Here is a 25,558-nt window from a genome sequence, read left to right as displayed (position 1 = left end):
CTTGCAGAAAGCGCATGATCTAAATGCTTTATCGGCAGCGCGATATCTTGATATTGTAGCCCTATGCGGCCTGATTTTTTCCCTGGCTTGCTTTCTTCCCCCTGTGCTGATGCCATTCTGCCAGATATGACATGTACTCTATGACTGCCTGTTCTCTGATAATTCTAGGGTTGATAGAACCACTCTGTGTCCTTTTGCTGCTGATTATTTCAGGGCACAGTTCTTCCTGCAGAGCTTCTTTATGCAAATCAGGCCTATATAGATGGCATTCTACTGTCTTTCTCTTTTCATATGCAGATGAGTATTGCAGCTGACTGCTTGGATAACCCATCGTATGCAAATATATCTGCTGCACCCTGGGAATGCTTATAATTGTACTTGTCCGTACAGTTTGACATTTGAGGTGCTTCAGGAATAGGCACCCATCCGCTTCCCTTCAGTTGTTGTCCCCAGCTGAAAGTTCATTTGTGCTGCATCAGGAGAATCTCCCCCACTTGACAGGCGTGTGCTTGACCAGTCGCCCTCCAGAGTCCTAGTCCAACTCATACTTACCTGGCAGGGGAGATACCATGATCACAAAGGTGGTTCTCCCAGGGTGAGGTTCATCCATTGCACTCCGGATGTGCTGACCCCTGCGATTTCCCCAAATGCGGGAAACTCGACTGCATAATTTGTGGTAGTGGGGGACTGCGTTCGCGCTCTCCCCTGATCATCTCTGGTAAAAGTCAGCTTTAGTTGTGTGACCTAGCCTTCTTGCAGAAAGCGCATGATCTAAATGCTTTATCGGCAGCGCGATATCTTGATATTGTAGCCCTATCCGGCCTGATTTTTTCCCTGGCTTGCTTTCTTCCCCCTGTGCTGATGCCATTCTGCCAGATATGACATGTACTCTATGACTGCCTGTTCTCTGATAATTCTAGGGTTGATAGAACCACTCTGTGTCCTTTTGCTGCTGATTATTTCAGGGCACAGTTCTTCCTGCAGAGCTTCTTTATGCAAATCAGGCCTATATAGATGGCATTCTACTGTCTTTCTCTTTTCATATGCAGATGAGTATTGCAGCTGACTGCTTGGATAACCCATCGTATGCAAATATATCTGCTGCACCCTGGGAATGCTTATAATTGTACTTGTCCGTACAGTTTGACATTTGAGGTGCTTCAGGAATAGGCACCCATCCGCTTCCCTTCAGTTGTTGTCCCCAGCTGAAAGTTCATTTGTGCTGCATCAGGAGAATCTCCCCCACTTGACAGGCGTGTGCTTGACCAGTCGCCCTCCAGAGTCCTAGTCCAACTCATACTTACCTGGCAGGGGAGATACCATGATCACAAAGGTGGTTCTCCCAGGGTGAGGTTCATCCATTGCACTCCGGATGTGCTGACCCCTGCGATTTCCCCAAATGCGGGAAACTCGACTGCATAATTTGTGGTAGTGGGGGACTGCGTTCGCGCTCTCCCCTGATCATCTCTGGTAAAAGTCAGCTTTAGTTGTGTGACCTAGCCTTCTTGCAGAAAGCGCATGATCTAAATGCTTTATCGGCAGCGCGATATCTTGATATTGTAGCCCTATCCGGCCTGATTTTTTCCCTGGCTTGCTTTCTTCCCCCTGTGCTGATGCCATTCTGCCAGATATGACATGTACTCTATGACTGCCTGTTCTCTGATAATTCTAGGGTTGATAGAACCACTCTGTGTCCTTTTGCTGCTGATTATTTCAGGGCACAGTTCTTCCTGCAGAGCTTCTTTATGCAAATCAGGCCTATATAGATGGCATTCTACTGTCTTTCTCTTTTCATATGCAGATGAGTATTGCAGCTGACTGCTTGGATAACCCATCGTATGCAAATATATCTGCTGCACCCTGGGAATGCTTATAATTGTACTTGTCCGTACAGTTTGACATTTGAGGTGCTTCAGGAATAGGCACCCATCCGCTTCCCTTCAGTTGTTGTCCCCAGCTGAAAGTTCATTTGTGCTGCATCAGGAGAATCTCCCCCACTTGACAGGCGTGTGCTTGACCAGTCGCCCTCCAGAGTCCTAGTCCAACTCATACTTACCTGGCAGGGGAGATACCATGATCACAAAGGTGGTTCTCCCAGGGTGAGGTTCATCCATTGCACTCCGGATGTGCTGACCCCTGCGATTTCCCCAAATGCGGGAAACTCGACTGCATAATTTGTGGTAGTGGGGGACTGCGTTCGCGCTCTCCCCTGATCATCTCTGGTAAAAGTCAGCTTTAGTTGTGTGACCTAGCCTTCTTGCAGAAAGCGCATGATCTAAATGCTTTATCGGCAGCGCGATATCTTGATATTGTAGCCCTATCCGGCCTGATTTTTTCCCTGGCTTGCTTTCTTCCCCCTGTGCTGATGCCATTCTGCCAGATATGATATGTACTCTATGACTGCCTGTTCTCTGATAATTCTAGGGTTGATAGAACCACTCTGTGTCCTTTTGCTGCTGATTATTTCAGGGCACAGTTCTTCCTGCAGAGCTTCTTTATGCAAATCAGGCCTATATAGATGGCATTCTACTGTCTTTCTCTTTTCATATGCAGATGAGTATTGCAGCTGACTGCTTGGATAACCCATCGTATGCAAATATATCTGCTGCACCCTGGGAATGCTTATAATTGTACTTGTCCGTACAGTTTGACATTTGAGGTGCTTCAGGAATAGGCACCCATCCGCTTCCCTTCAGTTGTTGTCCCCAGCTGAAAGTTCATTTGTGCTGCATCAGGAGAATCTCCCCCACTTGACAGGCGTGTGCTTGACCAGTCGCCCTCCAGAGTCCTAGTCCAACTCATACTTACCTGGCAGGGGAGATACCATGATCACAAAGGTGGTTCTCCCAGGGTGAGGTTCATCCATTGCACTCCGGATGTGCTGACCCCTGCGATTTCCCCAAATGCGGGAAACTCGACTGCATAATTTGTGGTAGTGGGGGACTGCGTTCGCGCTCTCCCCTGATCATCTCTGGTAAAAGTCAGCTTTAGTTGTGTGACCTAGCCTTCTTGCAGAAAGCGCATGATCTAAATGCTTTATCGGCAGCGCGATATCTTGATATTGTAGCCCTATCCGGCCTGATTTTTTCCCTGGCTTGCTTTCTTCCCCCTGTGCTGATGCCATTCTGCCAGATATGACATGTACTCTATGACTGCCTGTTCTCTGATAATTCTAGGGTTGATAGAACCACTCTGTGTCCTTTTGCTGCTGATTATTTCAGGGCACAGTTCTTCCTGCAGAGCTTCTTTATGCAAATCAGGCCTATATAGATGGCATTCTACTGTCTTTCTCTTTTCATATGCAGATGAGTATTGCAGCTGACTGCTTGGATAACCCATCGTATGCAAATATATCTGCTGCACCCTGGGAATGCTTATAATTGTACTTGTCCGTACAGTTTGACATTTGAGGTGCTTCAGGAATAGGCACCCATCCGCTTCCCTTCAGTTGTTGTCCCCAGCTGAAAGTTCATTTGTGCTGCATCAGGAGAATCTCCCCCACTTGACAGGCGTGTGCTTGACCAGTCGCCCTCCAGAGTCCTAGTCCAACTCATACTTACCTGGCAGGGGAGATACCATGATCACAAAGGTGGTTCTCCCAGGGTGAGGTTCATCCATTGCACTCTGGATGTGCTGACCCCTGCGATTTCCCCAAATGCGGGAAACTCGACTGCATAATTTGTGGTAGTGGGGGACTGCGTTCGCGCTCTCCCCTGATCATCTCTGGTAAAAGTCAGCTTTAGTTGTGTGACCTAGCCTTCTTGCAGAAAGCGCATGATCTAAATGCTTTATCGGCAGCGCGATATCTTGATATTGTAGCCCTATCCGGCCTGATTTTTTCCCTGGCTTGCTTTCTTCCCCCTGTGCTGATGCCATTCTGCCAGATATGACATGTACTCTATGACTGCCTGTTCTCTGATAATTCTAGGGTTGATAGAACCACTCTGTGTCCTTTTGCTGCTGATTATTTCAGGGCACAGTTCTTCCTGCAGAGCTTCTTTATGCAAATCAGGCCTATATAGATGGCATTCTACTGTCTTTCTCTTTTCATATGCAGATGAGTATTGCAGCTGACTGCTTGGATAACCCATCGTATGCAAATATATCTGCTGCACCCTGGGAATGCTTATAATTGTACTTGTCCGTACAGTTTGACATTTGAGGTGCTTCAGGAATAGGCACCCATCCGCTTCCCTTCAGTTGTTGTCCCCAGCTGAAAGTTCATTTGTGCTGCATCAGAAGAATCTCCCCCACTTGACAGGCGTGTGCTTGACCAGTCGCCCTCCAGAGTCCTAGTCCAACTCATACTTACCTGGCAGGGGAGATACCATGATCACAAAGGTGGTTCTCCCAGGGTGAGGTTCATCCATTGCACTCCGGATGTGCTGACCCCTGCGATTTCCCCAAATGCGGGAAACTCGACTGCATAATTTGTGGTAGTGGGGGACTGCGTTCGCGCTCTCCCCTGATCATCTCTGGTAAAAGTCAGCTTTAGTTGTGTGACCTAGCCTTCTTGCAGAAAGCGCATGATCTAAATGCTTTATCGGCAGCGCGATATCTTGATATTGTAGCCCTATCCGGCCTGATTTTTTCCCTGGCTTGCTTTCTTCCCCCTGTGCTGATGCCATTCTGCCAGATATGACATGTACTCTATGACTGCCTGTTCTCTGATAATTCTAGGGTTGATAGAACCACTCTGTGTCCTTTTGCTGCTGATTATTTCAGGGCACAGTTCTTCCTGCAGAGCTTCTTTATGCAAATCAGGCCTATATAGATGGCATTCTACTGTCTTTCTCTTTTCATATGCAGATGAGTATTGCAGCTGACTGCTTGGATAACCCATCGTATGCAAATATATCTGCTGCACCCTGGGAATGCTTATAATTGTACTTGTCCGTACAGTTTGACATTTGAGGTGCTTCAGGAATAGGCACCCATCCGCTTCCCTTCAGTTGTTGTCCCCAGCTGAAAGTTCATTTGTGCTGCATCAGGAGAATCTCCCCCACTTGACAGGCGTGTGCTTGACCAGTCGCCCTCCAGAGTCCTAGTCCAACTCATACTTACCTGGCAGGGGAGATACCATGATCACAAAGGTGGTTCTCCCAGGGTGAGGTTCATCCATTGCACTCCGGATGTGCTGACCCCTGCGATTTCCCCAAATGCGGGAAACTCGACTGCATAATTTGTGGTAGTGGGGGACTGCGTTCGCGCTCTCCCCTGATCATCTCTGGTAAAAGTCAGCTTTAGTTGTGTGACCTAGCCTTCTTGCAGAAAGCGCATGATCTAAATGCTTTATCGGCAGCGCGATATCTTGATATTGTAGCCCTATCCGGCCTGATTTTTTCCCTGGCTTGCTTTCTTCCCCCTGTGCTGATGCCATTCTGCCAGATATGACATGTACTCTATGACTGCCTGTTCTCTGATAATTCTAGGGTTGATAGAACCACTCTGTGTCCTTTTGCTGCTGATTATTTCAGGGCACAGTTCTTCCTGCAGAGCTTCTTTATGCAAATCAGGCCTATATAGATGGCATTCTACTGTCTTTCTCTTTTCATATGCAGATGAGTATTGCAGCTGACTGCTTGGATAACCCATCGTATGCAAATATATCTGCTGCACCCTGGGAATGCTTATAATTGTACTTGTCCGTACAGTTTGACATTTGAGGTGCTTCAGGAATAGGCACCCATCCGCTTCCCTTCAGTTGTTGTCCCCAGCTGAAAGTTCATTTGTGCTGCATCAGGAGAATCTCCCCCACTTGACAGGCGTGTGCTTGACCAGTCGCCCTCCAGAGTCCTAGTCCAACTCATACTTACCTGGCAGGGGAGATACCATGATCACAAAGGTGGTTCTCCCAGGGTGAGGTTCATCCATTGCACTCCGGATGTGCTGACCCCTGCGATTTCCCCAAATGCGGGAAACTCGACTGCATAATTTGTGGTAGTGGGGGACTGCGTTCGCGCTCTCCCCTGATCATCTCTGGTAAAAGTCAGCTTTAGTTGTGTGACCTAGCCTTCTTGCAGAAAGCGCATGATCTAAATGCTTTATCGGCAGCGCGATATCTTGATATTGTAGCCCTATCCGGCCTGATTTTTTCCCTGGCTTGCTTTCTTCCCCCTGTACTGATGCCATTCTGCCAGATATGACATGTACTCTATGACTGCCTGTTCTCTGATAATTCTAGGGTTGATAGAACCACTCTGTGTCCTTTTGCTGCTGATTATTTCAGGGCACAGTTCTTCCTGCAGAGCTTCTTTATGCAAATCAGGCCTATATAGATGGCATTCTACTGTCTTTCTCTTTTCATACGCAGATGAGTATTGCAGCTGACTGCTTGGATAACCCATCGTATGCAAATATATCTGCTGCACCCTGGGAATGCTTATAATTGTACTTGTCCGTACAGTTTGACATTTGAGGTGCTTCAGGAATAGGCACCCATCCGCTTCCCTTCAGTTGTTGTCCCCAGCTGAAAGTTCATTTGTGCTGCATCAGGAGAATCTCCCCCACTTGACAGGCGTGTGCTTGACCAGTCGCCCTCCAGAGTCCTAGTCCAACTCATACTTACCTGGCAGGGGAGATACCATGATCACAAAGGTGGTTCTCCCAGGGTGAGGTTCATCCATTGCACTCCGGATGTGCTGACCCCTGCGATTTCCCCAAATGCGGGAAACTCGACTGCATAATTTGTGGTAGTGGGGGACTGCGTTCGCGCTCTCCCCTGATCATCTCTGGTAAAAGTCAGCTTTAGTTGTGTGACCTAGCCTTCTTGCAGAAAGCGCATGATCTAAATGCTTTATCGGCAGCGCGATATCTTGATATTGTAGCCCTATCCGGCCTGATTTTTTCCCTGGCTTGCTTTCTTCCCCCTGTGCTGGTGCCATTCTGCCAGATATGACATGTACTCTATGACTGCCTGTTCTCTGATAATTCTAGGGTTGATAGAACCACTCTGTGTCCTTTTGCTGCTGATTATTTCAGGGCACAGTTCTTCCTGCAGAGCTTCTTTATGCAAATCAGGCCTATATAGATGGCATTCTACTGTCTTTCTCTTTTCATATGCAGATGAGTATTGCAGCTGACTGCTTGGATAACCCATCGTATGCAAATATATCTGCTGCACCCTGGGAATGCTTATAATTGTACTTGTCCGTACAGTTTGACATTTGAGGTGCTTCAGGAATAGGCACCCATCCGCTTCCCTTCAGTTGTTGTCCCCAGCTGAAAGTTCATTTGTGCTGCATCAGGAGAATCTCCCCCACTTGACAGGCGTGTGCTTGACCAGTCGCCCTCCAGAGTCCTAGTCCAACTCATACTTACCTGGCAGGGGAGATACCATGATCACAAAGGTGGTTCTCCCAGGGTGAGGTTCATCCATTGCACTCCGGATGTGCTGACCCCTGCGATTTCCCCAAATGCGGGAAACTCGACTGCATAATTTGTGGTAGTGGGGGACTGCGTTCGCGCTCTCCCCTGATCATCTCTGGTAAAAGTCAGCTTTAGTTGTGTGACCTAGCCTTCTTGCAGAAAGCGCATGATCTAAATGCTTTATCGGCAGCGCGATATCTTGATATTGTAGCCCTATCCGGCCTGATTTTTTCCCTGGCTTGCTTTCTTCCCCCTGTGCTGATGCCATTCTGCCAGATATGACATGTACTCTATGACTGCCTGTTCTCTGATAATTCTAGGGTTGATAGAACCACTCTGTGTCCTTTTGCTGCTGATTATTTCAGGGCACAGTTCTTCCTGCAGAGCTTCTTTATGCAAATCAGGCCTATATAGATGGCATTCTACTGTCTTTCTCTTTTCATATGCAGATGAGTATTGCAGCTGACTGCTTGGATAACCCATCGTATGCAAATATATCTGCTGCACCCTGGGAATGCTTATAATTGTACTTGTCCGTACAGTTTGACATTTGAGGTGCTTCAGGAATAGGCACCCATCCGCTTCCCTTCAGTTGTTGTCCCCAGCTGAAAGTTCATTTGTGCTGCATCAGGAGAATCTCCCCCACTTGACAGGCGTGTGCTTGACCAGTCGCCCTCCAGAGTCCTAGTCCAACTCATACTTACCTGGCAGGGGAGATACCATGATCACAAAGGTGGTTCTCCCAGGGTGAGGTTCATCCATTGCACTCCAGATGTGCTGACCCCTGCGATTTCCCCAAATGCGGGAAACTCGACTGCATAATTTGTGGTAGTGGGGGACTGCGTTCGCGCTCTCCCCTGATCATCTCTGGTAAAAGTCAGCTTTAGTTGTGTGACCTAGCCTTCTTGCAGAAAGCGCATGATCTAAATGCTTTATCGGCAGCGCGATATCTTGATATTGTAGCCCTATCCGGCCTGATTTTTTCCCTGGCTTGCTTTCTTCCCCCTGTGCTGATGCCATTCTGCCAGATATGACATGTACTCTATGACTGCCTGTTCTCTGATAATTCTAGGGTTGATAGAACCACTCTGTGTCCTTTTGCTGCTGATTATTTCAGGGCACAGTTCTTCCTGCAGAGCTTCTTTATGCAAATCAGGCCTATATAGATGGCATTCTACTGTCTTTCTCTTTTCATATGCAGATGAGTATTGCAGCTGACTGCTTGGATAACCCATCGTATGCAAATATATCTGCTGCACCCTGGGAATGCTTATAATTGTACTTGTCCGTACAGTTTGACATTTGAGGTGCTTCAGGAATAGGCACCCATCCGCTTCCCTTCAGTTGTTGTCCCCAGCTGAAAGTTCATTTGTGCTGCATCAGGAGAATCTCCCCCACTTGACAGGCGTGTGCTTGACCAGTCGCCCTCCAGAGTCCTAGTCCAACTCATACTTACCTGGCAGGGGAGATACCATGATCACAAAGGTGGTTCTCCCAGGGTGAGGTTCATCCATTGCACTCCGGATGTGCTGACCCCTGCGATTTCCCCAAATGCGGGAAACTCGACTGCATAATTTGTGGTAGTGGGGGACTGCGTTCGCGCTCTCCCCTGATCATCTCTGGTAAAAGTCAGCTTTAGTTGTGTGACCTAGCCTTCTTGCAGAAAGCGCATGATCTAAATGCTTTATCGGCAGCGCGATATCTTGATATTGTAGCCCTATCCGGCCTGATTTTTTCCCTGGCTTGCTTTCTTCCCCCTGTGCTGATGCCATTCTGCCAGATATGACATGTACTCTATGACTGCCTGTTCTCTGATAATTCTAGGGTTGATAGAACCACTCTGTGTCCTTTTGCTGCTGTTTATTTCAGGGCACAGTTCTTCCTGCAGAGCTTCTTTATGCAAATCAGGCCTATATAGATGGCATTCTACTGTCTTTCTCTTTTCATATGCAGATGAGTATTGCAGCTGACTGCTTGGATAACCCATCGTATGCAAATATATCTGCTGCACCCTGGGAATGCTTATAATTGTACTTGTCCGTACAGTTTGACATTTGAGGTGCTTCAGGAATAGGCACCCATCCGCTTCCCTTCAGTTGTTGTCCCCAGCTGAAAGTTCATTTGTGCTGCATCAGGAGAATCTCCCCCACTTGACAGGCGTGTGCTTGACCAGTCGCCCTCCAGAGTCCTAGTCCAACTCATACTTACCTGGCAGGGGAGATACCATGATCACAAAGGTGGTTCTCCCAGGGTGAGGTTCATCCATTGCACTCCGGATGTGCTGACCCCTGCGATTTCCCCAAATGCGGGAAACTCGACTGCATAATTTGTGGTAGTGGGGGACTGCGTTTGCGCTCTCCCCTGATCATCTCTGGTAAAAGTCAGCTTTAGTTGTGTGACCTAGCCTTCTTGCAGAAAGCGCATGATCTAAATGCTTTATCGGCAGCGCGATATCTTGATATTGTAGCCCTATCCGGCCTGATTTTTTCCCTGGCTTGCTTTCTTCCCCCTGTGCTGATGCCATTCTGCCAGATATGACATGTACTCTATGACTGCCTGTTCTCTGATAATTCTAGGGTTGATAGAACCACTCTGTGTCCTTTTGCTGCTGATTATTTCAGGGCACAGTTCTTCCTGCAGAGCTTCTTTATGCAAATCAGGCCTATATAGATGGCATTCTACTGTCTTTCTCTTTTCATATGCAGATGAGTATTGCAGCTGACTGCTTGGATAACCCATCGTATGCAAATATATCTGCTGCACCCTGGGAATGCTTATAATTGTACTTGTCCGTACAGTTTGACATTTGAGGTGCTTCAGGAATAGGCACCCATCCGCTTCCCTTCAGTTGTTGTCCCCAGCTGAAAGTTCATTTGTGCTGCATCAGGAGAATCTCCCCCACTTGACAGGCGTGTGCTTGACCAGTCGCCCTCCAGAGTCCTAGTCCAACTCATACTTACCTGGCAGGGGAGATACCATGATCACAAAGGTGGTTCTCCCAGGGTGAGGTTCATCCATTGCACTCCGGATGTGCTGACCCCTGCGATTTCCCCAAATGCGGGAAACTCGACTGCATAATTTGTGGTAGTGGGGGACTGCGTTCGCGCTCTCCCCTGATCATCTCTGGTAAAAGTCAGCTTTAGTTGTGTGACCTAGCCTTCTTGCAGAAAGCGCATGATCTAAATGCTTTATCGGCAGCGCGATATCTTGATATTGTAGCCCTATCCGGCCTGATTTTTTCCCTGGCTTGCTTTCTTCCCCCTGTGCTGATGCCATTCTGCCAGATATGACATGTACTCTATGACTGCCTGTTCTCTGATAATTCTAGGGTTGATAGAACCACTCTGTGTCCTTTTGCTGCTGATTATTTCAGGGCACAGTTCTTCCTGCAGAGCTTCTTTATGCAAATCAGGCCTATATAGATGGCATTCTACTGTCTTTCTCTTTTCATATGCAGATGAGTATTGCAGCTGACTGCTTGGATAACCCATCGTATGCAAATATATCTGCTGCACCCTGGGAATGCTTATAATTGTACTTGTCCGTACAGTTTGACATTTGAGGTGCTTCAGGAATAGGCACCCATCCGCTTCCCTTCAGTTGTTGTCCCCAGCTGAAAGTTCATTTGTGCTGCATCAGGAGAATCTCCCCCACTTGACAGGCGTGTGCTTGACCAGTCGCCCTCCAGAGTCCTAGTCCAACTCATACTTACCTGGCAGGGGAGATACCATGATCACAAAGGTGGTTCTCCCAGGGTGAGGTTCATCCATTGCACTCCGGATGTGCTGACCCCTGCGATTTCCCCAAATGCGGGAAACTCGACTGCATAATTTGTGGTAGTGGGGGACTGCGTTCGCGCTCTCCCCTGATCATCTCTGGTAAAAGTCAGCTTTAGTTGTGTGACCTAGCCTTCTTGCAGAAAGCGCATGATCTAAATGCTTTATCAGCAGCGCGATATCTTGATATTGTAGCCCTATCCGGCCTGATTTTTTCCCTGGCTTGCTTTCTTCCCCCTGTGCTGATGCCATTCTGCCAGATATGACATGTACTCTATGACTGCCTGTTCTCTGATAATTCTAGGGTTGATAGAACCACTCTGTGTCCTTTTGCTGCTGATTATTTCAGGGCACAGTTCTTCCTGCAGAGCTTCTTTATGCAAATCAGGCCTATATAGATGGCATTCTACTGTCTTTCTCTTTTCATATGCAGATGAGTATTGCAGCTGACTGCTTGGATAACCCATCGTATGCAAATATATCTGCTGCACCCTGGGAATGCTTATAATTGTACTTGTCCGTACAGTTTGACATTTGAGGTGCTTCAGGAATAGGCACCCATCCGCTTCCCTTCAGTTGTTGTCCCCAGCTGAAAGTTCATTTGTGCTGCATCAGGAGAATCTCCCCCACTTGACAGGCGTGTGCTTGACCAGTCGCCCTCCAGAGTCCTAGTCCAACTCATACTTACCTGGCAGGGGAGATACCATGATCACAAAGGTGGTTCTCCCAGGGTGAGGTTCATCCATTGCACTCCGGATGTGCTGACCCCTGCGATTTCCCCAAATGCGGGAAACTCGACTGCATAATTTGTGGTAGTGGGGGACTGCGTTCGCGCTCTCCCCTGATCATCTCTGGTAAAAGTCAGCTTTAGTTGTGTGACCTAGCCTTCTTGCAGAAAGCGCATGATCTAAATGCTTTATCGGCAGCGCGATATCTTGATATTGTAGCCCTATCCGGCCTGATTTTTTCCCTGGCTTGCTTTCTTCCCCCTGTGCTGATGCCATTCTGCCAGATATGACATGTACTCTATGACTGCCTGTTCTCTGATAATTCTAGGGTTGATAGAACCACTCTGTGTCCTTTTGCTGCTGATTATTTCAGGGCACAGTTCTTCCTGCAGAGCTTCTTTATGCAAATCAGGCCTATATAGATGGCATTCTACTGTCTTTCTCTTTTCATATGCAGATGAGTATTGCAGCTGACTGCTTGGATAACCCATCGTATGCAAATATATCTGCTGCACCCTGGGAATGCTTATAATTGTACTTGTCCGTACAGTTTGACATTTGAGGTGCTTCAGGAATAGGCACCCATCCGCTTCCCTTCAGTTGTTGTCCCCAGCTGAAAGTTCATTTGTGCTGCATCAGGAGAATCTCCCCCACTTGACAGGCGTGTGCTTGACCAGTCGCCCTCCAGAGTCCTAGTCCAACTCATACTTACCTGGCAGGGGAGATACCATGATCACAAAGGTGGTTCTCCCAGGGTGAGGTTCATCCATTGCACTCCGGATGTGCTGACCCCTGCGATTTCCCCAAATGCGGGAAACTCGACTGCATAATTTGTGGTAGTGGGGGACTGTGTTCGCGCTCTCCCCTGATCATCTCTGGTAAAAGTCAGCTTTAGTTGTGTGACCTAGCCTTCTTGCAGAAAGCGCATGATCTAAATGCTTTATCGGCAGCGCGATATCTTGATATTGTAGCCCTATCCGGCCTGATTTTTTCCCTGGCTTGCTTTCTTCCCCCTGTGCTGATGCCATTCTGCCAGATATGACATGTACTCTATGACTGCCTGTTCTCTGATAATTCTAGGGTTGATAGAACCACTCTGTGTCCTTTTGCTGCTGATTATTTCAGGGCACAGTTCTTCCTGCAGAGCTTCTTTATGCAAATCAGGCCTATATAGATGGCATTCTACTGTCTTTCTCTTTTCATATGCAGATGAGTATTGCAGCTGACTGCTTGGATAACCCATCGTATGCAAATATATCTGCTGCACCCTGGGAATGCTTATAATTGTACTTGTCCGTACAGTTTGACATTTGAGGTGCTTCAGGAATAGGCACCCATCCGCTTCCCTTCAGTTGTTGTCCCCAGCTGAAAGTTCATTTGTGCTGCATCAGGAGAATCTCCCCCACTTGACAGGCGTGTGCTTGACCAGTCGCCCTCCAGAGTCCTAGTCCAACTCATACTCACCTGGCAGGGGAGATACCATGATCACAAAGGTGGTTCTCCCAGGGTGAGGTTCATCCATTGCACTCCGGATGTGCTGACCCCTGCGATTTCCCCAAATGCGGGAAACTCGACTGCATAATTTGTGGTAGTGGGTGACTGCGTTCGCGCTCTCCCCTGATCATCTCTGGTAAAAGTCAGCTTTAGTTGTGTGACCTAGCCTTCTTGCAGAAAGCGCATGATCTAAATGCTTTATCGGCAGCGCGATATCTTGATATTGTAGCCCTATCCGGCCTGATTTTTTCCCTGGCTTGCTTTCTTCCCCCTGTGCTGATGCCATTCTGCCAGATATGACATGTACTCTATGACTGCCTGTTCTCTGATAATTCTAGGGTTGATAGAACCACTCTGTGTCCTTTTGCTGCTGATTATTTCAGGGCACAGTTCTTCCTGCAGAGCTTCTTTATGCAAATCAGGCCTATATAGATGGCATTCTACTGTCTTTCTCTTTTCATATGCAGATGAGTATTGCAGCTGACTGCTTGGATAACCCATCGTATGCAAATATATCTGCTGCACCCTGGGAATGCTTATAATTGTACTTGTCCGTACAGTTTGACATTTGAGGTGCTTCAGGAATAGGCACCCATCCGCTTCCCTTCAGTTGTTGTCCCCAGCTGAAAGTTCATTTGTGCTGCATCAGGAGAATCTCCCCCACTTGACAGGCGTGTGCTTGACCAGTCGCCCTCCAGAGTCCTAGTCCAACTCATACTTACCTGGCAGGGGAGATACCATGATCACAAAGGTGGTTCTCCCAGGGTGAGGTTCATCCATTGCACTCCGGATGTGCTGACCCCTGCGATTTCCCCAAATGCGGGAAACTCGACTGCATAATTTGTGGTAGTGGGGGACTGCGTTCGCGCTCTCCCCTGATCATCTCTGGTAAAAGTCAGCTTTAGTTGTGTGACCTAGCCTTCTTGCAGAAAGCGCATGATCTAAATGCTTTATCGGCAGCGCGATATCTTGATATTGTAGCCCTATCCGGCCTGATTTTTTCCCTGGCTTGCTTTCTTCCCCCTGTGCTGATGCCATTCTGCCAGATATGACATGTACTCTATGACTGCCTGTTCTCTGATAATTCTAGGGTTGATAGAACCACTCTGTGTCCTTTTGCTGCTGATTATTTCAGGGCACAGTTCTTCCTGCAGAGCTTCTTTATGCAAATCAGGCCTATATAGATGGCATTCTACTGTCTTTCTCTTTTCATATGCAGATGAGTATTGCAGCTGACTGCTTGGATAACCCATCGTATGCAAATATATCTGCTGCACCCTGGGAATGCTTATAATTGTACTTGTCCGTACAGTTTGACATTTGAGGTGCTTCAGGAATAGGCACCCATCCGCTTCCCTTCAGTTGTTGTCCCCAGCTGAAAGTTCATTTGTGCTGCATCAGGAGAATCTCCCCCACTTGACAGGCGTGTGCTTGACCAGTCGCCCTCCAGAGTCCTAGTCCAACTCATACTTACCTGGCAGGGGAGATACCATGATCACAAAGGTGGTTCTCCCAGGGTGAGGTTCATCCATTGCACTCCGGATGTGCTGACCCCTGCGATTTCCCCAAATGCGGGAAACTCGACTGCATAATTTGTGGTAGTGGGGGACTGCGTTCGCGCTCTCCCCTGATCATCTCTGGTAAAAGTCAGCTTTAGTTGTGTGACCTAGCCTTCTTGCAGAAAGCGCATGATCTAAATGCTTTATCGGCAGCGCGATATCTTGATATTGTAGCCCTATCCGGCCTGATTTTTTCCCTGGCTTGCTTTCTTCCCCCTGTGCTGATGCCATTCTGCCAGATATGACATGTACTCTATGACTGCCTGTTCTCTGATAATTCTAGGGTTGATAGAACCACTCTGTGTCCTTTTGCTGCTGATTATTTCAGGGCACAGTTCTTCCTGCAGAGCTTCTTTATGCAAATCAGGCCTATATAGATGGCATTCTACTGTCTTTCTCTTTTCATATGCAGATGAGTATTGCAGCTGACTGCTTGGATAACCCATCGTATGCAAATATATCTGCTGCACCCTGGGAATGCTTATAATTGTACTTGTCCGTACAGTTTGACATTTGAGGTGCTTCAGGAATAGGCACCCATCCGCTTCCCTTCAGTTGTTGTCCCCAGCTGAAAGTTCATTTGTGCTGCATCAGGAGAATCTCCCCCACTTGACAGGCGTGTGCTTGACCAGTCGCCCTCCAGAGTCCTAGTCCAACTCATACTTACCTGGCAGGGGAGATACCATGATCACAAAGGTGGTTCTCCCAGGGTGAGGTTCATCCATTGCACTCCAGATGTGCTGACCCCTGCGATTTCCCCAAATGCGGGAAACTCGACTGCATAATTTGTGGTAGTGGGGGACTGCGTTCGCGCTCTCCCCTGATCATCTCTGGTAAAAGTCAGCTTTAGTTGTGTGACCTAGCCTTCTTGCAGAAAGCGCATGATCTAAATGCTTTATCGGCAGCGCGATATCTTGATATTGTAGCCCTATCCGGCCTGATTTTTTCCCTGGCTTGCTTTCTTCCCCCTGTGCTGATGCCATTCTGCCAGATATGACATGTACTCTATGACTGCCTGTTCTCTGATAATTCTAGGGTTGATAGAACCACTCTGTGTCCTTTTGCTGCTGATTATTTCAGGGCACAGTTCTTCCTGCAGAGCTTCTTTATGCAAATCAGGCCTATATAGATGGCATTCTACTGTCTTTCTCTTTTCATATGCAGATGAGTATTGCAGCTGACTGCTTGGATAACCCATCGTATGCAAATATATCTGCTGCACCCTGGGAATGCTTATAATTGTACTTGTCCGTACAGTTTGACATTTGAGGTGCTTCAGGAATAGGCACCCATCCGCTTCCCTTCAGTTGTTGTCCCCAGCTGAAAGTTCATTTGTGCTGCATCAGGAGAATCTCCCCCACTTGACAGGCGTGTGCTTGACCAGTCGCCCTCCAGAGTCCTAGTCCAACTCATACTTACCTGGCAGGGGAGATACCATGATCACAAAGGTGGTTCTCCCAGGGTGAGGTTCATCCATTGCACTCCGGATGTGCTGACCCCTGCGATTTCCCCAAATGCGGGAAACTCGACTGCATAATTTGTGGTAGTGGGGGACTGCGTTCGCGCTCTCCCCTGATCATCTCTGGTAAAAGTCAGCTTTAGTTGTGTGACCTAGCCTTCTTGCAGAAAGCGCATGATCTAAATGCTTTATCGGCAGCGCGATATCTTGATATTGTAGCCCTATCCGGCCTGATTTTTTCCCTGGCTTGCTTTCTTCCCCCTGTGCTGATGCCATTCTGCCAGATATGACATGTACTCTATGACTGCCTGTTCTCTGATAATTCTAGGGTTGATAGAACCACTCTGTGTCCTTTTGCTGCTGATTATTTCAGGGCACAGTTCTTCCTGCAGAGCTTCTTTATGCAAATCAGGCCTATATAGATGGCATTCTACTGTCTTTCTCTTTTCATATGCAGATGAGTATTGCAGCTGACTGCTTGGATAACCCATCGTATGCAAATATATCTGCTGCACCCTGGGAATGCTTATAATTGTACTTGTCCGTACAGTTTGACATTTGAGGTGCTTCAGGAATAGGCACCCATCCGCTTCCCTTCAGTTGTTGTCCCCAGCTGAAAGTTCATTTGTGCTGCATCAGGAGAATCTCCCCCACTTGACAGGCGTGTGCTTGACCAGTCGCCCTCCAGAGTCCTAGTCCAACTCATACTTACCTGGCAGGGGAGATACCATGATCACAAAGGTGGTTCTCCCAGGGTGAGGTTCATCCATTGCACTCCGGATGTGCTGACCCCTGCGATTTCCCCAAATGCGGGAAACTCGACTGCATAATTTGTGGTAGTGGGGGACTGCGTTCGCGCTCTCCCCTGATCATCTCTGGTAAAAGTCAGCTTTAGTTGTGTGACCTAGCCTTCTTGCAGAAAGCGCATGATCTAAATGCTTTATCGGCAGCGCGATATCTTGATATTGTAGCCCTATCCGGCCTGATTTTTTCCCTGGCTTGCTTTCTTCCCCCTGTGCTGATGCCATTCTGCCAGATATGACATGTACTCTATGACTGCCTGTTCTCTGATAATTCTAGGGTTGATAGAACCACTCTGTGTCCTTTTGCTGCTGATTATTTCAGGGCACAGTTCTTCCTGCAGAGCTTCTTTATGCAAATCAGGCCTATATAGATGGCATTCTACTGTCTTTCTCTTTTCATATGCAGATGAGTATTGCAGCTGACTGCTTGGATAACCCATCGTATGCAAATATATCTGCTGCACCCTGGGAATGCTTATAATTGTACTTGTCCGTACAGTTTGACATTTGAGGTGCTTCAGGAATAGGCACCCATCCGCTTCCCTTCAGTTGTTGTCCCCAGCTGAAAGTTCATTTGTGCTGCATCAGGAGAATCTCCCCCACTTGACAGGCGTGTGCTTGACCAGTCGCCCTCCAGAGTCCTAGTCCAACTCATACTTACCTGGCAGGGGAGATACCATGATCACAAAGGTGGTTCTCCCAGGGTGAGGTTCATCCATTGCACTCCGGATGTGCTGACCCCTGCGATTTCCCCAAATGCGGGAAACTCGACTGCATAATTTGTGGTAGTGGGGGACTGCGTTCGCGCTCTCCCCTGATCATCTCTGGTAAAAGTCAGCTTTAGTTGTGTGACCTAGCCTTCTTGCAGAAAGCGCATGATCTAAATGCTTTATCGGCAGCGCGATATCTTGATATTGTAGCCCTATCCGGCCTGATTTTTTCCCTGGCTTGCTTTCTTCCCCCTGTGCTGATGCCATTCTGCCAGATATGACATGTACTCTATGACTGCCTGTTCTCTGATAATTCTAGGGTTGATAGAACCACTCTGTGTCCTTTTGCTGCTGATTATTTCAGGGCACAGTTCTTCCTGCAGAGCTTCTTTATGCAAATCAGGCCTATATAGATGGCATTCTACTGTCTTTCTCTTTTCATATGCAGATGAGTATTGCAGCTGACTGCTTGGATAACCCATCGTATGCAAATATATCTGCTGCACCCTGGGAATGCTTATAATTGTACTTGTCCGTACAGTTTGACATTTGAGGTGCTTCAGGAATAGGCACCCATCCGCTTCCCTTCAGTTGTTGTCCCCAGCTGAAAGTTCATTTGTGCTGCATCAGGAGAATCTCCCCCACTTGACAGGCGTGTGCTTGACCAGTCGCCCTCCAGAGTCCTAGTCCAACTCATACTTACCTGGCAGGGGAGATACCATGATCACAAAGGTGGTTCTCCCAGGGTGAGGTTCATCCATTGCACTCCGGATGTGCTGACCCCTGCGATTTCCCCAAATGCGGGAAACTCGACTGCATAATTTGTGGTAGTGGGGGACTGCGTTCGCGCTCTCCCCTGATCATCTCTGGTAAAAGTCAGCTTTAGTTGTGTGACCTAGCCTTCTTGCAGAAAGCGCATGATCTAAATGCTTTATCAGCAGCGCGATATCTTGATATTGTAGCCCTATCCGGCCTGATTTTTTCCCTGGCTTGCTTTCTTCCCCCTGTGCTGATGCCATTCTGCCAGATATGACATGTACTCTATGACTGCCTGTTCTCTGATAATTCTAGGGTTGATAGAACCACTCTGTGTCCTTTTGCTGCTGATTATTTCAGGGCACAGTTCTTCCTGCAGAGCTTCTTTATGCAAATCAGGCCTATATAGATGGCATTCTACTGTCTTTCTCTTTTCATATGCAGATGAGTATTGCAGCTGACTGCTTGGATAACCCATCGTATGCAAATATATCTGCTGCACCCTGGGAATGCTTATAATTGTACTTGTCCGTACAGTTTGACATTTGAGGTGCTTCAGGAATAGGCACCCATCCGCTTCCCTTCAGTTGTTGTCCCCAGCTGAAAGTTCATTTGTGCTGCATCAGGAGAATCTCCCCCACTTGACAGGCGTGTGCTTGACCAGTCGCCCTCCAGAGTCCTAGTCCAACTCATACTTACCTGGCAGGGGAGATACCATGATCACAAAGGTGGTTCTCCCAGGATGAGGTTCATCCATTGCACTCCGGATGTGCTGACCCCTGCGATTTCCCCAAATGCGGGAAACTCGACTGCATAATTTGTGGTAGTGGGGGACTGCGTTCGCGCTCTCCCCTGATCATCTCTGGTAAAAGTCAGCTTTAGTTGTGTGACCTAGCCTTCTTGCAGAAAGCGCATGATCTAAATGCTTTATCGGCAGCGCGATATCTTGATATTGTAGCCCTATCCGGCCTGATTTTTTCCCTGGCTTGCTTTCTTCCCCCTGTGCTGATGCCATTCTGCCAGATATGACATGTACTCTATGACTGCCTGTTCTCTGATAATTCTAGGGTTGATAGAACCACTCTGTGTCCTTTTGCTGCTGATTATTTCAGGGCACAGTTCTTCCTGCAGAGCTTCTTTATGCAAATCAGGCCTATATAGATGGCATTCTACTGTCTTTCTCTTTTCATATGCAGATGAGTATTGCAGCTGACTGCTTGGATAACCCATCGTATGCAAATATATCTGCTGCACCCTGGGAATGCTTATAATTGTACTTGTCCGTACAGTTTGACATTTGAGGTGCTTCAGGAATAGGCACCCATCCGCTTCCCTTCAGTTGTTGTCCCCAGCTGAAAGTTCATTTGTGCTGCATCAGGAGAATCTCCCCCACTTGACAGGCGTGTGCTTGACCAGTCGCCCTCCAGAGTCCTAGTCCAACTCATACTTACCTGGCAGGGGAGATACCATGATCACAAAGGTGGTTCTCCCAGGGTGAGGTTCATCCATTGCACTCCGGATGTGCTGACCCCTGCGATTTCCCCAAATGCGGGAAACTCGACTGCATAATTTGTGGTAGTGGGGGACTGCGTTCGCGCTCTCCCCTGATCATCTCTGGTAAAAGTCAGCTTTAGTTGTGTGACCTAGCCTTCTTGCAGAAAGCGCATGATCTAAATGCTTTATCGGCAGCGCGATATCTTGATATTGTAGCCCTATCCGGCCTGATTTTTTCCCTGGCTTGCTTTCTTCCCCCTGTGCTGATGCCATTCTGCCAGATATGACATGTACTCTATGACTGCCTGTTCTCTGATAATTCTAGGGTTGATAGAACCACTCTGTGTCCTTTTGCTGCTGATTATTTCAGGGCACAGTTCTTCCTGCAGAGCTTCTTTATGCAAATCAGGCCTATATAGATGGCATTCTACTGTCTTTCTCTTTTCATATGCAGATGAGTATTGCAGCTGACTGCTTGGATAACCCATCGTATGCAAATATATCTGCTGCACCCTGGGAATGCTTATAATTGTACTTGTCCGTACAGTTTGACATTTGAGGTGCTTCAGGAATAGGCACCCATCCGCTTCCCTTCAGTTGTTGTCCCCAGCTGAAAGTTCATTTGTGCTGCATCAGGAGAATCTCCCCCACTTGACAGGCGTGTGCTTGACCAGTCGCCCTCCAGAGTCCTAGTCCAACTCATACTTACCTGGCAGGGGAGATACCATGATCACAAAGGTGGTTCTCCCAGGGTGAGGTTCATCCATTGCACTCCGGATGTGCTGACCCCTGCGATTTCCCCAAATGCGGGAAACTCGACTGCATAATTTGTGGTAGTTGGGGACTGTGTTCGCGCTCTCCCCTGATCATCTCTGGTAAAAGTCAGCTTTAGTTGTGTGACCTAGCCTTCTTGCAGAAAGCGCATGATCTAAATGCTTTATCGGCAGCGCGATATCTTGATATTGTAGCCCTATCCGGCCTGATTTTTTCCCTGGCTTGCTTTCTTCCCCCTGTGCTGATGCCATTCTGCCAGATATGACATGTACTCTATGACTGCCTGTTCTCTGATAATTCTAGGGTTGATAGAACCACTCTGTGTCCTTTTGCTGCTGATTATTTCAGGGCACAGTTCTTCCTGCAGAGCTTCTTTATGCAAATCAGGCCTATATAGATGGCATTCTACTGTCTTTCTCTTTTCATATGCAGATGAGTATTGCAGCTGACTGCTTGGATAACCCATCGTATGCAAATATATCTGCTGCACCCTGGGAATGCTTATAATTGTACTTGTCCGTACAGTTTGACATTTGAGGTGCTTCAGGAATAGGCACCCATCCGCTTCCCTTCAGTTGTTGTCCCCAGCTGAAAGTTCATTTGTGCTGCATCAGGAGAATCTCCCCCACTTGACAGGCGTGTGCTTGACCAGTCGCCCTCCAGAGTCCTAGTCCAACTCATACTTACCTGGCAGGGGAGATACCATGATCACAAAGGTGGTTCTCCCAGGGTGAGGTTCATCCATTGCACTCCGGATGTGCTGACCCCTGCGATTTCCCCAAATGCGGGAAACTCGACTGCATAATTTGTGGTAGTGGGTGACTGCGTTCGCGCTCTCCCCTGATCATCTCTGGTAAAAGTCAGCTTTAGTTGTGTGACCTAGCCTTCTTGCAGAAAGCGCATGATCTAAATGCTTTATCGGCAGCGCGATATCTTGATATTGTAGCCCTATCCGGCCTGATTTTTTCCCTGGCTTGCTTTCTTCCCCCTGTGCTGATGCCATTCTGCCAGATATGACATGTACTCTATGACTGCCTGTTCTCTGATAATTCTAGGGTTGATAGAACCACTCTGTGTCCTTTTGCTGCTGATTATTTCAGGGCACAGTTCTTCCTGCAGAGCTTCTTTATGCAAATCAGGCCTATATAGATGGCATTCTACTGTCTTTCTCTTTTCATATGCAGATGAGTATTGCAGCTGACTGCTTGGATAACCCATCGTATGCAAATATATCTGCTGCACCCTGGGAATGCTTATAATTGTACTTGTCCGTACAGTTTGACATTTGAGGTGCTTCAGGAATAGGCACCCATCCGCTTCCCTTCAGTTGTTGTCCCCAGCTGAAAGTTCATTTGTGCTGCATCAGGAGAATCTCCCCCACTTGACAGGCGTGTGCTTGACCAGTCGCCCTCCAGAGTCCTAGTCCAACTCATACTTACCTGGCAGGGGAGATACCATGATCACAAAGGTGGTTCTCCCAGGGTGAGGTTCATCCATTGCACTCCGGATGTGCTGACCCCTGCGATTTCCCCAAATGCGGGAAACTCGACTGCATAATTTGTGGTAGTGGGGGACTGCGTTCGCGCTCTCCCCTGATCATCTCTGGTAAAAGTCAGCTTTAGTTGTGTGACCTAGCCTTCTTGCAGAAAGCGCATGATCTAAATGCTTTATCGGCAGCGCGATATCTTGATATTGTAGCCCTATCCGGCCTGATTTTTTCCCTGGCTTGCTTTCTTCCCCCTGTGCTGATGCCATTCTGCCAGATATGACATGTACTCTATGACTGCCTGTTCTCTGATAATTCTAGGGTTGATAGAACCACTCTGTGTCCTTTTGCTGCTGATTATTTCAGGGCACAGTTCTTCCTGCAGAGCTTCTTTATGCAAATCAGGCCTATATAGATGGCATTCTACTGTCTTTCTCTTTTCATATGCAGATGAGTATTGCAGCTGACTGCTTGGATAACCCATCGTATGCAAATATATCTGCTGCACCCTGGGAATGCTTATAATTGTACTTGTCCGTACAGTTTGACATTTGAGGTGCTTCAGGAATAGGCACCCATCCGCTTCCCTTCAGTTGTTGTCCCCAGCTGAAAGTTCATTTGTGCTGCATCAGGAGAATCTCCCCCACTTGACAGGCGTGTGCTTGACCAGTCGCCCTCCAGAGTCCTAGTCCAACTCATACTTACCTGGCAGGGGAGATACCATGATCACAAAGGTGGTTCTCCCAGGGTGAGGTTCATCCATTGCACTCCGGATGTGCTGACCCCTGCGATTTCCCCAAATGCGGGAAACTCGACTGCATAATTTGTGGTAGTGGGGGACTGCGTTCGCGCTCTCCCCTGATCATCTCTGGTAAAAGTCAGCTTTAGTTGTGTGACCTAGCCTTCTTGCAGAAAGCGCATGATCTAAATGCTTTATCGGCAGCGCGATATCTTGATATTGTAGCCCTATCCGGCCTGATTTTTTCCCTGGCTTGCTTTCTTCCCCCTGTGCTGATGCCATTCTGCCAGATATGACATGTACTCTATGACTGCCTGTTCTCTGATAATTCTAGGGTTGATAGAACCACTCTGTGTCCTTTTGCTGCTGATTATTTCAGGGCACAGTTCTTCCTGCAGAGCTTCTTTATGCAAATCAGGCCTATATAGATGGCATTCTACTGTCTTTCTCTTTTCATATGCAGATGAGTATTGCAGCTGACTGCTTGGATAACCCATCGTATGCAAATATATCTGCTGCACCCTGGGAATGCTTATAATTGTACTTGTCCGTACAGTTTGACATTTGAGGTGCTTCAGGAATAGGCACCCATCCGCTTCCCTTCAGTTGTTGTCCCCAGCTGAAAGTTCATTTGTGCTGCATCAGGAGAATCTCCCCCACTTGACAGGCGTGTGCTTGACCAGTCGCCCTCCAGAGTCCTAGTCCAACTCATACTTACCTGGCAGGGGAGATACCATGATCACAAAGGTGGTTCTCCCAGGGTGAGGTTCATCCATTGCACTCCGGATGTGCTGACCCCTGCGATTTCCCCAAATGCGGGAAACTTGACTGCATAATTTGTGGTAGTGGGGGACTGCGTTCGCGCTCTCCCCTGATCATCTCTGGTAAAAGTCAGCTTTAGTTGTGTGACCTAGCCTTCTTGCAGAAAGCGCATGATCTAAATGCTTTATCGGCAGCGCGATATCTTGATATTGTAGCCCTATCCGGCCTGATTTTTTCCCTGGCTTGCTTTCTTCCCCCTGTGCTGATGGCATTCTGCCAGATATGACATGTACTCTATGACTGCCTGTTCTCTGATAATTCTAGGGTTGATAGAACCACTCTGTGTCCTTTTGCTGCTGATTATTTCAGGGCACAGTTCTTCCTGCAGAGCTTCTTTATGCAAATCAGGCCTATATAGATGGCATTCTACTGTCTTTCTCTTTTCATATGCAGATGAGTATTGCAGCTGACTGCTTGGATAACCCATCGTATGCAAATATATCTGCTGCACCCTGGGAATGCTTATAATTGTACTTGTCCGTACAGTTTGACATTTGAGGTGCTTCAGGAATAGGCACCCATCCGCTTCCCTTCAGTTGTTGTCCCCAGCTGAAAGTTCATTTGTGCTGCATCAGGAGAATCTCCCCCACTTGACAGGCGTGTGCTTGACCAGTCGCCCTCCAGAGTCCTAGTCCAACTCATACTTACCTGGCAGGGAAGATACCATGATCACAAAGGTGGTTCTCCCAGGGTGAGGTTCATCCATTGCACTCCAGATGTGCTGACCCCTGCGATTTCCCCAAATGCGGGAAACTCGACTGCATAATTTGTGGTAGTGGGGGACTGCGTTCGCGCCCTCCCCTGATCATCTCTGGTAAAAGTCAGCTTTAGTTGTGTGACCTAGCCTTCTTGCAGAAAGCGCATGATCTAAATGCTTTATCGGCAGCGCGATATCTTGATATTGTAGCCCTATCCGGCCTGATTTTTTCCCTGGCTTGCTTTCTGCCCCCTGTGCTGATGCCATTCTGCCAGATATGACATGTACTCTATGACTGCCTGTTCTCTGATAATTCTAGGGTTGATAGAACCACTCTGTGTCCTTTTGCTGCTGATTATTTCAGGGCACAGTTCTTCCTGCAGAGCTTCTTTATGCAAATCAGGCCTATATAGATGGCATTCTACTGTCTTTCTCTTTTCATATGCAGATGAGTATTGCAGCTGACTGCTTGGATAACCCATCGTATGCAAATATATCTGCTGCACCCTGGGAATGCTTATAATTGTACTTGTCCGTACAGTTTGACATTTGAGGTGCTTCAGGAATAGGCACCCATCCGCTTCCCTTCAGTTGTTGTCCCCAGCTGAAAGTTCATTTGTGCTGCATCAGGAGAATCTCCCCCACTTGACAGGCGTGTGCTTGACCAGTCGCCCTCCAGAGTCCTAGTCCAACTCATACTTACCTGGCAGGGGAGATACCATGATCACAAAGGTGGTTCTCCCAGGGTGAGGTTCATCCATTGCACTCCGGATGTGCTGACCCCTGCGATTTCCCCAAATGCGGGAAACTCGACTGCATAATTTGTGATAGTGGGGGGCTGCGTTCGCGCTCTCCCCTGATCATCTCTGGTAAAAGTCAGCTTTAGTTGTGTG

General features: G+C 47.8%; 34 non-coding genes across 34 annotated transcripts; all 34 read left to right on the top strand.

Moving 5' to 3' along the window:
• Positions 1-544: 544 nt before the first annotated feature.
• LOC142137052 (U1 spliceosomal RNA) lies at positions 545-708 on the top strand. The gene has a single exon (XR_012687717.1). It is a non-coding gene; the product is annotated as a U1 spliceosomal RNA (small nuclear RNA).
• A 588-nt stretch (positions 709-1,296) lies between these two features.
• On the top strand, positions 1,297-1,460 carry LOC142137051 (U1 spliceosomal RNA). Its single transcript, XR_012687716.1, has one exon. It is a non-coding gene; the product is annotated as a U1 spliceosomal RNA (small nuclear RNA).
• Positions 1,461-2,048: 588 nt separating this feature from the next.
• LOC142137050 (U1 spliceosomal RNA) lies at positions 2,049-2,212 on the top strand. Its single transcript, XR_012687715.1, has one exon. It is a non-coding gene; the product is annotated as a U1 spliceosomal RNA (small nuclear RNA).
• Positions 2,213-2,800: 588 nt separating this feature from the next.
• On the top strand, positions 2,801-2,964 carry LOC142137049 (U1 spliceosomal RNA). Its single transcript, XR_012687714.1, has one exon. It is a non-coding gene; the product is annotated as a U1 spliceosomal RNA (small nuclear RNA).
• A 588-nt stretch (positions 2,965-3,552) lies between these two features.
• Positions 3,553-3,716, top strand: LOC142137111 (U1 spliceosomal RNA). The gene has a single exon (XR_012687774.1). It is a non-coding gene; the product is annotated as a U1 spliceosomal RNA (small nuclear RNA).
• Positions 3,717-4,304: 588 nt separating this feature from the next.
• Positions 4,305-4,468, top strand: LOC142137048 (U1 spliceosomal RNA). The gene has a single exon (XR_012687713.1). It is a non-coding gene; the product is annotated as a U1 spliceosomal RNA (small nuclear RNA).
• Positions 4,469-5,056: 588 nt separating this feature from the next.
• Positions 5,057-5,220, top strand: LOC142137047 (U1 spliceosomal RNA). Its single transcript, XR_012687712.1, has one exon. It is a non-coding gene; the product is annotated as a U1 spliceosomal RNA (small nuclear RNA).
• A 588-nt stretch (positions 5,221-5,808) lies between these two features.
• LOC142137045 (U1 spliceosomal RNA) lies at positions 5,809-5,972 on the top strand. Its single transcript, XR_012687710.1, has one exon. It is a non-coding gene; the product is annotated as a U1 spliceosomal RNA (small nuclear RNA).
• A 588-nt stretch (positions 5,973-6,560) lies between these two features.
• LOC142137044 (U1 spliceosomal RNA) lies at positions 6,561-6,724 on the top strand. The gene has a single exon (XR_012687709.1). It is a non-coding gene; the product is annotated as a U1 spliceosomal RNA (small nuclear RNA).
• A 588-nt stretch (positions 6,725-7,312) lies between these two features.
• On the top strand, positions 7,313-7,476 carry LOC142137043 (U1 spliceosomal RNA). The gene has a single exon (XR_012687708.1). It is a non-coding gene; the product is annotated as a U1 spliceosomal RNA (small nuclear RNA).
• A 588-nt stretch (positions 7,477-8,064) lies between these two features.
• On the top strand, positions 8,065-8,228 carry LOC142137156 (U1 spliceosomal RNA). The gene has a single exon (XR_012687818.1). It is a non-coding gene; the product is annotated as a U1 spliceosomal RNA (small nuclear RNA).
• A 588-nt stretch (positions 8,229-8,816) lies between these two features.
• On the top strand, positions 8,817-8,980 carry LOC142137042 (U1 spliceosomal RNA). Its single transcript, XR_012687707.1, has one exon. It is a non-coding gene; the product is annotated as a U1 spliceosomal RNA (small nuclear RNA).
• A 588-nt stretch (positions 8,981-9,568) lies between these two features.
• On the top strand, positions 9,569-9,732 carry LOC142137115 (U1 spliceosomal RNA). Its single transcript, XR_012687778.1, has one exon. It is a non-coding gene; the product is annotated as a U1 spliceosomal RNA (small nuclear RNA).
• A 588-nt stretch (positions 9,733-10,320) lies between these two features.
• Positions 10,321-10,484, top strand: LOC142137041 (U1 spliceosomal RNA). Its single transcript, XR_012687706.1, has one exon. It is a non-coding gene; the product is annotated as a U1 spliceosomal RNA (small nuclear RNA).
• A 588-nt stretch (positions 10,485-11,072) lies between these two features.
• On the top strand, positions 11,073-11,236 carry LOC142137040 (U1 spliceosomal RNA). The gene has a single exon (XR_012687705.1). It is a non-coding gene; the product is annotated as a U1 spliceosomal RNA (small nuclear RNA).
• Positions 11,237-11,824: 588 nt separating this feature from the next.
• On the top strand, positions 11,825-11,988 carry LOC142137039 (U1 spliceosomal RNA). The gene has a single exon (XR_012687704.1). It is a non-coding gene; the product is annotated as a U1 spliceosomal RNA (small nuclear RNA).
• A 588-nt stretch (positions 11,989-12,576) lies between these two features.
• On the top strand, positions 12,577-12,740 carry LOC142137134 (U1 spliceosomal RNA). The gene has a single exon (XR_012687797.1). It is a non-coding gene; the product is annotated as a U1 spliceosomal RNA (small nuclear RNA).
• A 588-nt stretch (positions 12,741-13,328) lies between these two features.
• On the top strand, positions 13,329-13,492 carry LOC142137168 (U1 spliceosomal RNA). Its single transcript, XR_012687829.1, has one exon. It is a non-coding gene; the product is annotated as a U1 spliceosomal RNA (small nuclear RNA).
• Positions 13,493-14,080: 588 nt separating this feature from the next.
• LOC142137038 (U1 spliceosomal RNA) lies at positions 14,081-14,244 on the top strand. The gene has a single exon (XR_012687703.1). It is a non-coding gene; the product is annotated as a U1 spliceosomal RNA (small nuclear RNA).
• Positions 14,245-14,832: 588 nt separating this feature from the next.
• LOC142137037 (U1 spliceosomal RNA) lies at positions 14,833-14,996 on the top strand. The gene has a single exon (XR_012687702.1). It is a non-coding gene; the product is annotated as a U1 spliceosomal RNA (small nuclear RNA).
• A 588-nt stretch (positions 14,997-15,584) lies between these two features.
• LOC142137155 (U1 spliceosomal RNA) lies at positions 15,585-15,748 on the top strand. Its single transcript, XR_012687817.1, has one exon. It is a non-coding gene; the product is annotated as a U1 spliceosomal RNA (small nuclear RNA).
• A 588-nt stretch (positions 15,749-16,336) lies between these two features.
• Positions 16,337-16,500, top strand: LOC142137036 (U1 spliceosomal RNA). The gene has a single exon (XR_012687701.1). It is a non-coding gene; the product is annotated as a U1 spliceosomal RNA (small nuclear RNA).
• Positions 16,501-17,088: 588 nt separating this feature from the next.
• Positions 17,089-17,252, top strand: LOC142137034 (U1 spliceosomal RNA). Its single transcript, XR_012687699.1, has one exon. It is a non-coding gene; the product is annotated as a U1 spliceosomal RNA (small nuclear RNA).
• Positions 17,253-17,840: 588 nt separating this feature from the next.
• LOC142137033 (U1 spliceosomal RNA) lies at positions 17,841-18,004 on the top strand. The gene has a single exon (XR_012687698.1). It is a non-coding gene; the product is annotated as a U1 spliceosomal RNA (small nuclear RNA).
• A 588-nt stretch (positions 18,005-18,592) lies between these two features.
• On the top strand, positions 18,593-18,756 carry LOC142137032 (U1 spliceosomal RNA). The gene has a single exon (XR_012687697.1). It is a non-coding gene; the product is annotated as a U1 spliceosomal RNA (small nuclear RNA).
• A 588-nt stretch (positions 18,757-19,344) lies between these two features.
• On the top strand, positions 19,345-19,508 carry LOC142137147 (U1 spliceosomal RNA). Its single transcript, XR_012687810.1, has one exon. It is a non-coding gene; the product is annotated as a U1 spliceosomal RNA (small nuclear RNA).
• A 588-nt stretch (positions 19,509-20,096) lies between these two features.
• Positions 20,097-20,260, top strand: LOC142137031 (U1 spliceosomal RNA). The gene has a single exon (XR_012687696.1). It is a non-coding gene; the product is annotated as a U1 spliceosomal RNA (small nuclear RNA).
• Positions 20,261-20,848: 588 nt separating this feature from the next.
• LOC142137148 (U1 spliceosomal RNA) lies at positions 20,849-21,012 on the top strand. Its single transcript, XR_012687811.1, has one exon. It is a non-coding gene; the product is annotated as a U1 spliceosomal RNA (small nuclear RNA).
• Positions 21,013-21,600: 588 nt separating this feature from the next.
• On the top strand, positions 21,601-21,764 carry LOC142137154 (U1 spliceosomal RNA). Its single transcript, XR_012687816.1, has one exon. It is a non-coding gene; the product is annotated as a U1 spliceosomal RNA (small nuclear RNA).
• Positions 21,765-22,352: 588 nt separating this feature from the next.
• Positions 22,353-22,516, top strand: LOC142137030 (U1 spliceosomal RNA). The gene has a single exon (XR_012687695.1). It is a non-coding gene; the product is annotated as a U1 spliceosomal RNA (small nuclear RNA).
• Positions 22,517-23,104: 588 nt separating this feature from the next.
• LOC142137029 (U1 spliceosomal RNA) lies at positions 23,105-23,268 on the top strand. The gene has a single exon (XR_012687694.1). It is a non-coding gene; the product is annotated as a U1 spliceosomal RNA (small nuclear RNA).
• A 588-nt stretch (positions 23,269-23,856) lies between these two features.
• On the top strand, positions 23,857-24,020 carry LOC142137139 (U1 spliceosomal RNA). The gene has a single exon (XR_012687802.1). It is a non-coding gene; the product is annotated as a U1 spliceosomal RNA (small nuclear RNA).
• Positions 24,021-24,608: 588 nt separating this feature from the next.
• On the top strand, positions 24,609-24,772 carry LOC142137175 (U1 spliceosomal RNA). Its single transcript, XR_012687836.1, has one exon. It is a non-coding gene; the product is annotated as a U1 spliceosomal RNA (small nuclear RNA).
• Positions 24,773-25,360: 588 nt separating this feature from the next.
• On the top strand, positions 25,361-25,524 carry LOC142137128 (U1 spliceosomal RNA). Its single transcript, XR_012687791.1, has one exon. It is a non-coding gene; the product is annotated as a U1 spliceosomal RNA (small nuclear RNA).
• Positions 25,525-25,558: the final 34 nt, after the last annotated feature.

Source organism: Mixophyes fleayi, chromosome 1 (assembly GCF_038048845.1).
Source record: "Mixophyes fleayi isolate aMixFle1 chromosome 1, aMixFle1.hap1, whole genome shotgun sequence".
NCBI lineage: Eukaryota > Metazoa > Chordata > Amphibia > Anura > Limnodynastidae > Mixophyes > Mixophyes fleayi.
This window is presented reverse-complemented; position numbering and strand designations above follow the sequence as displayed.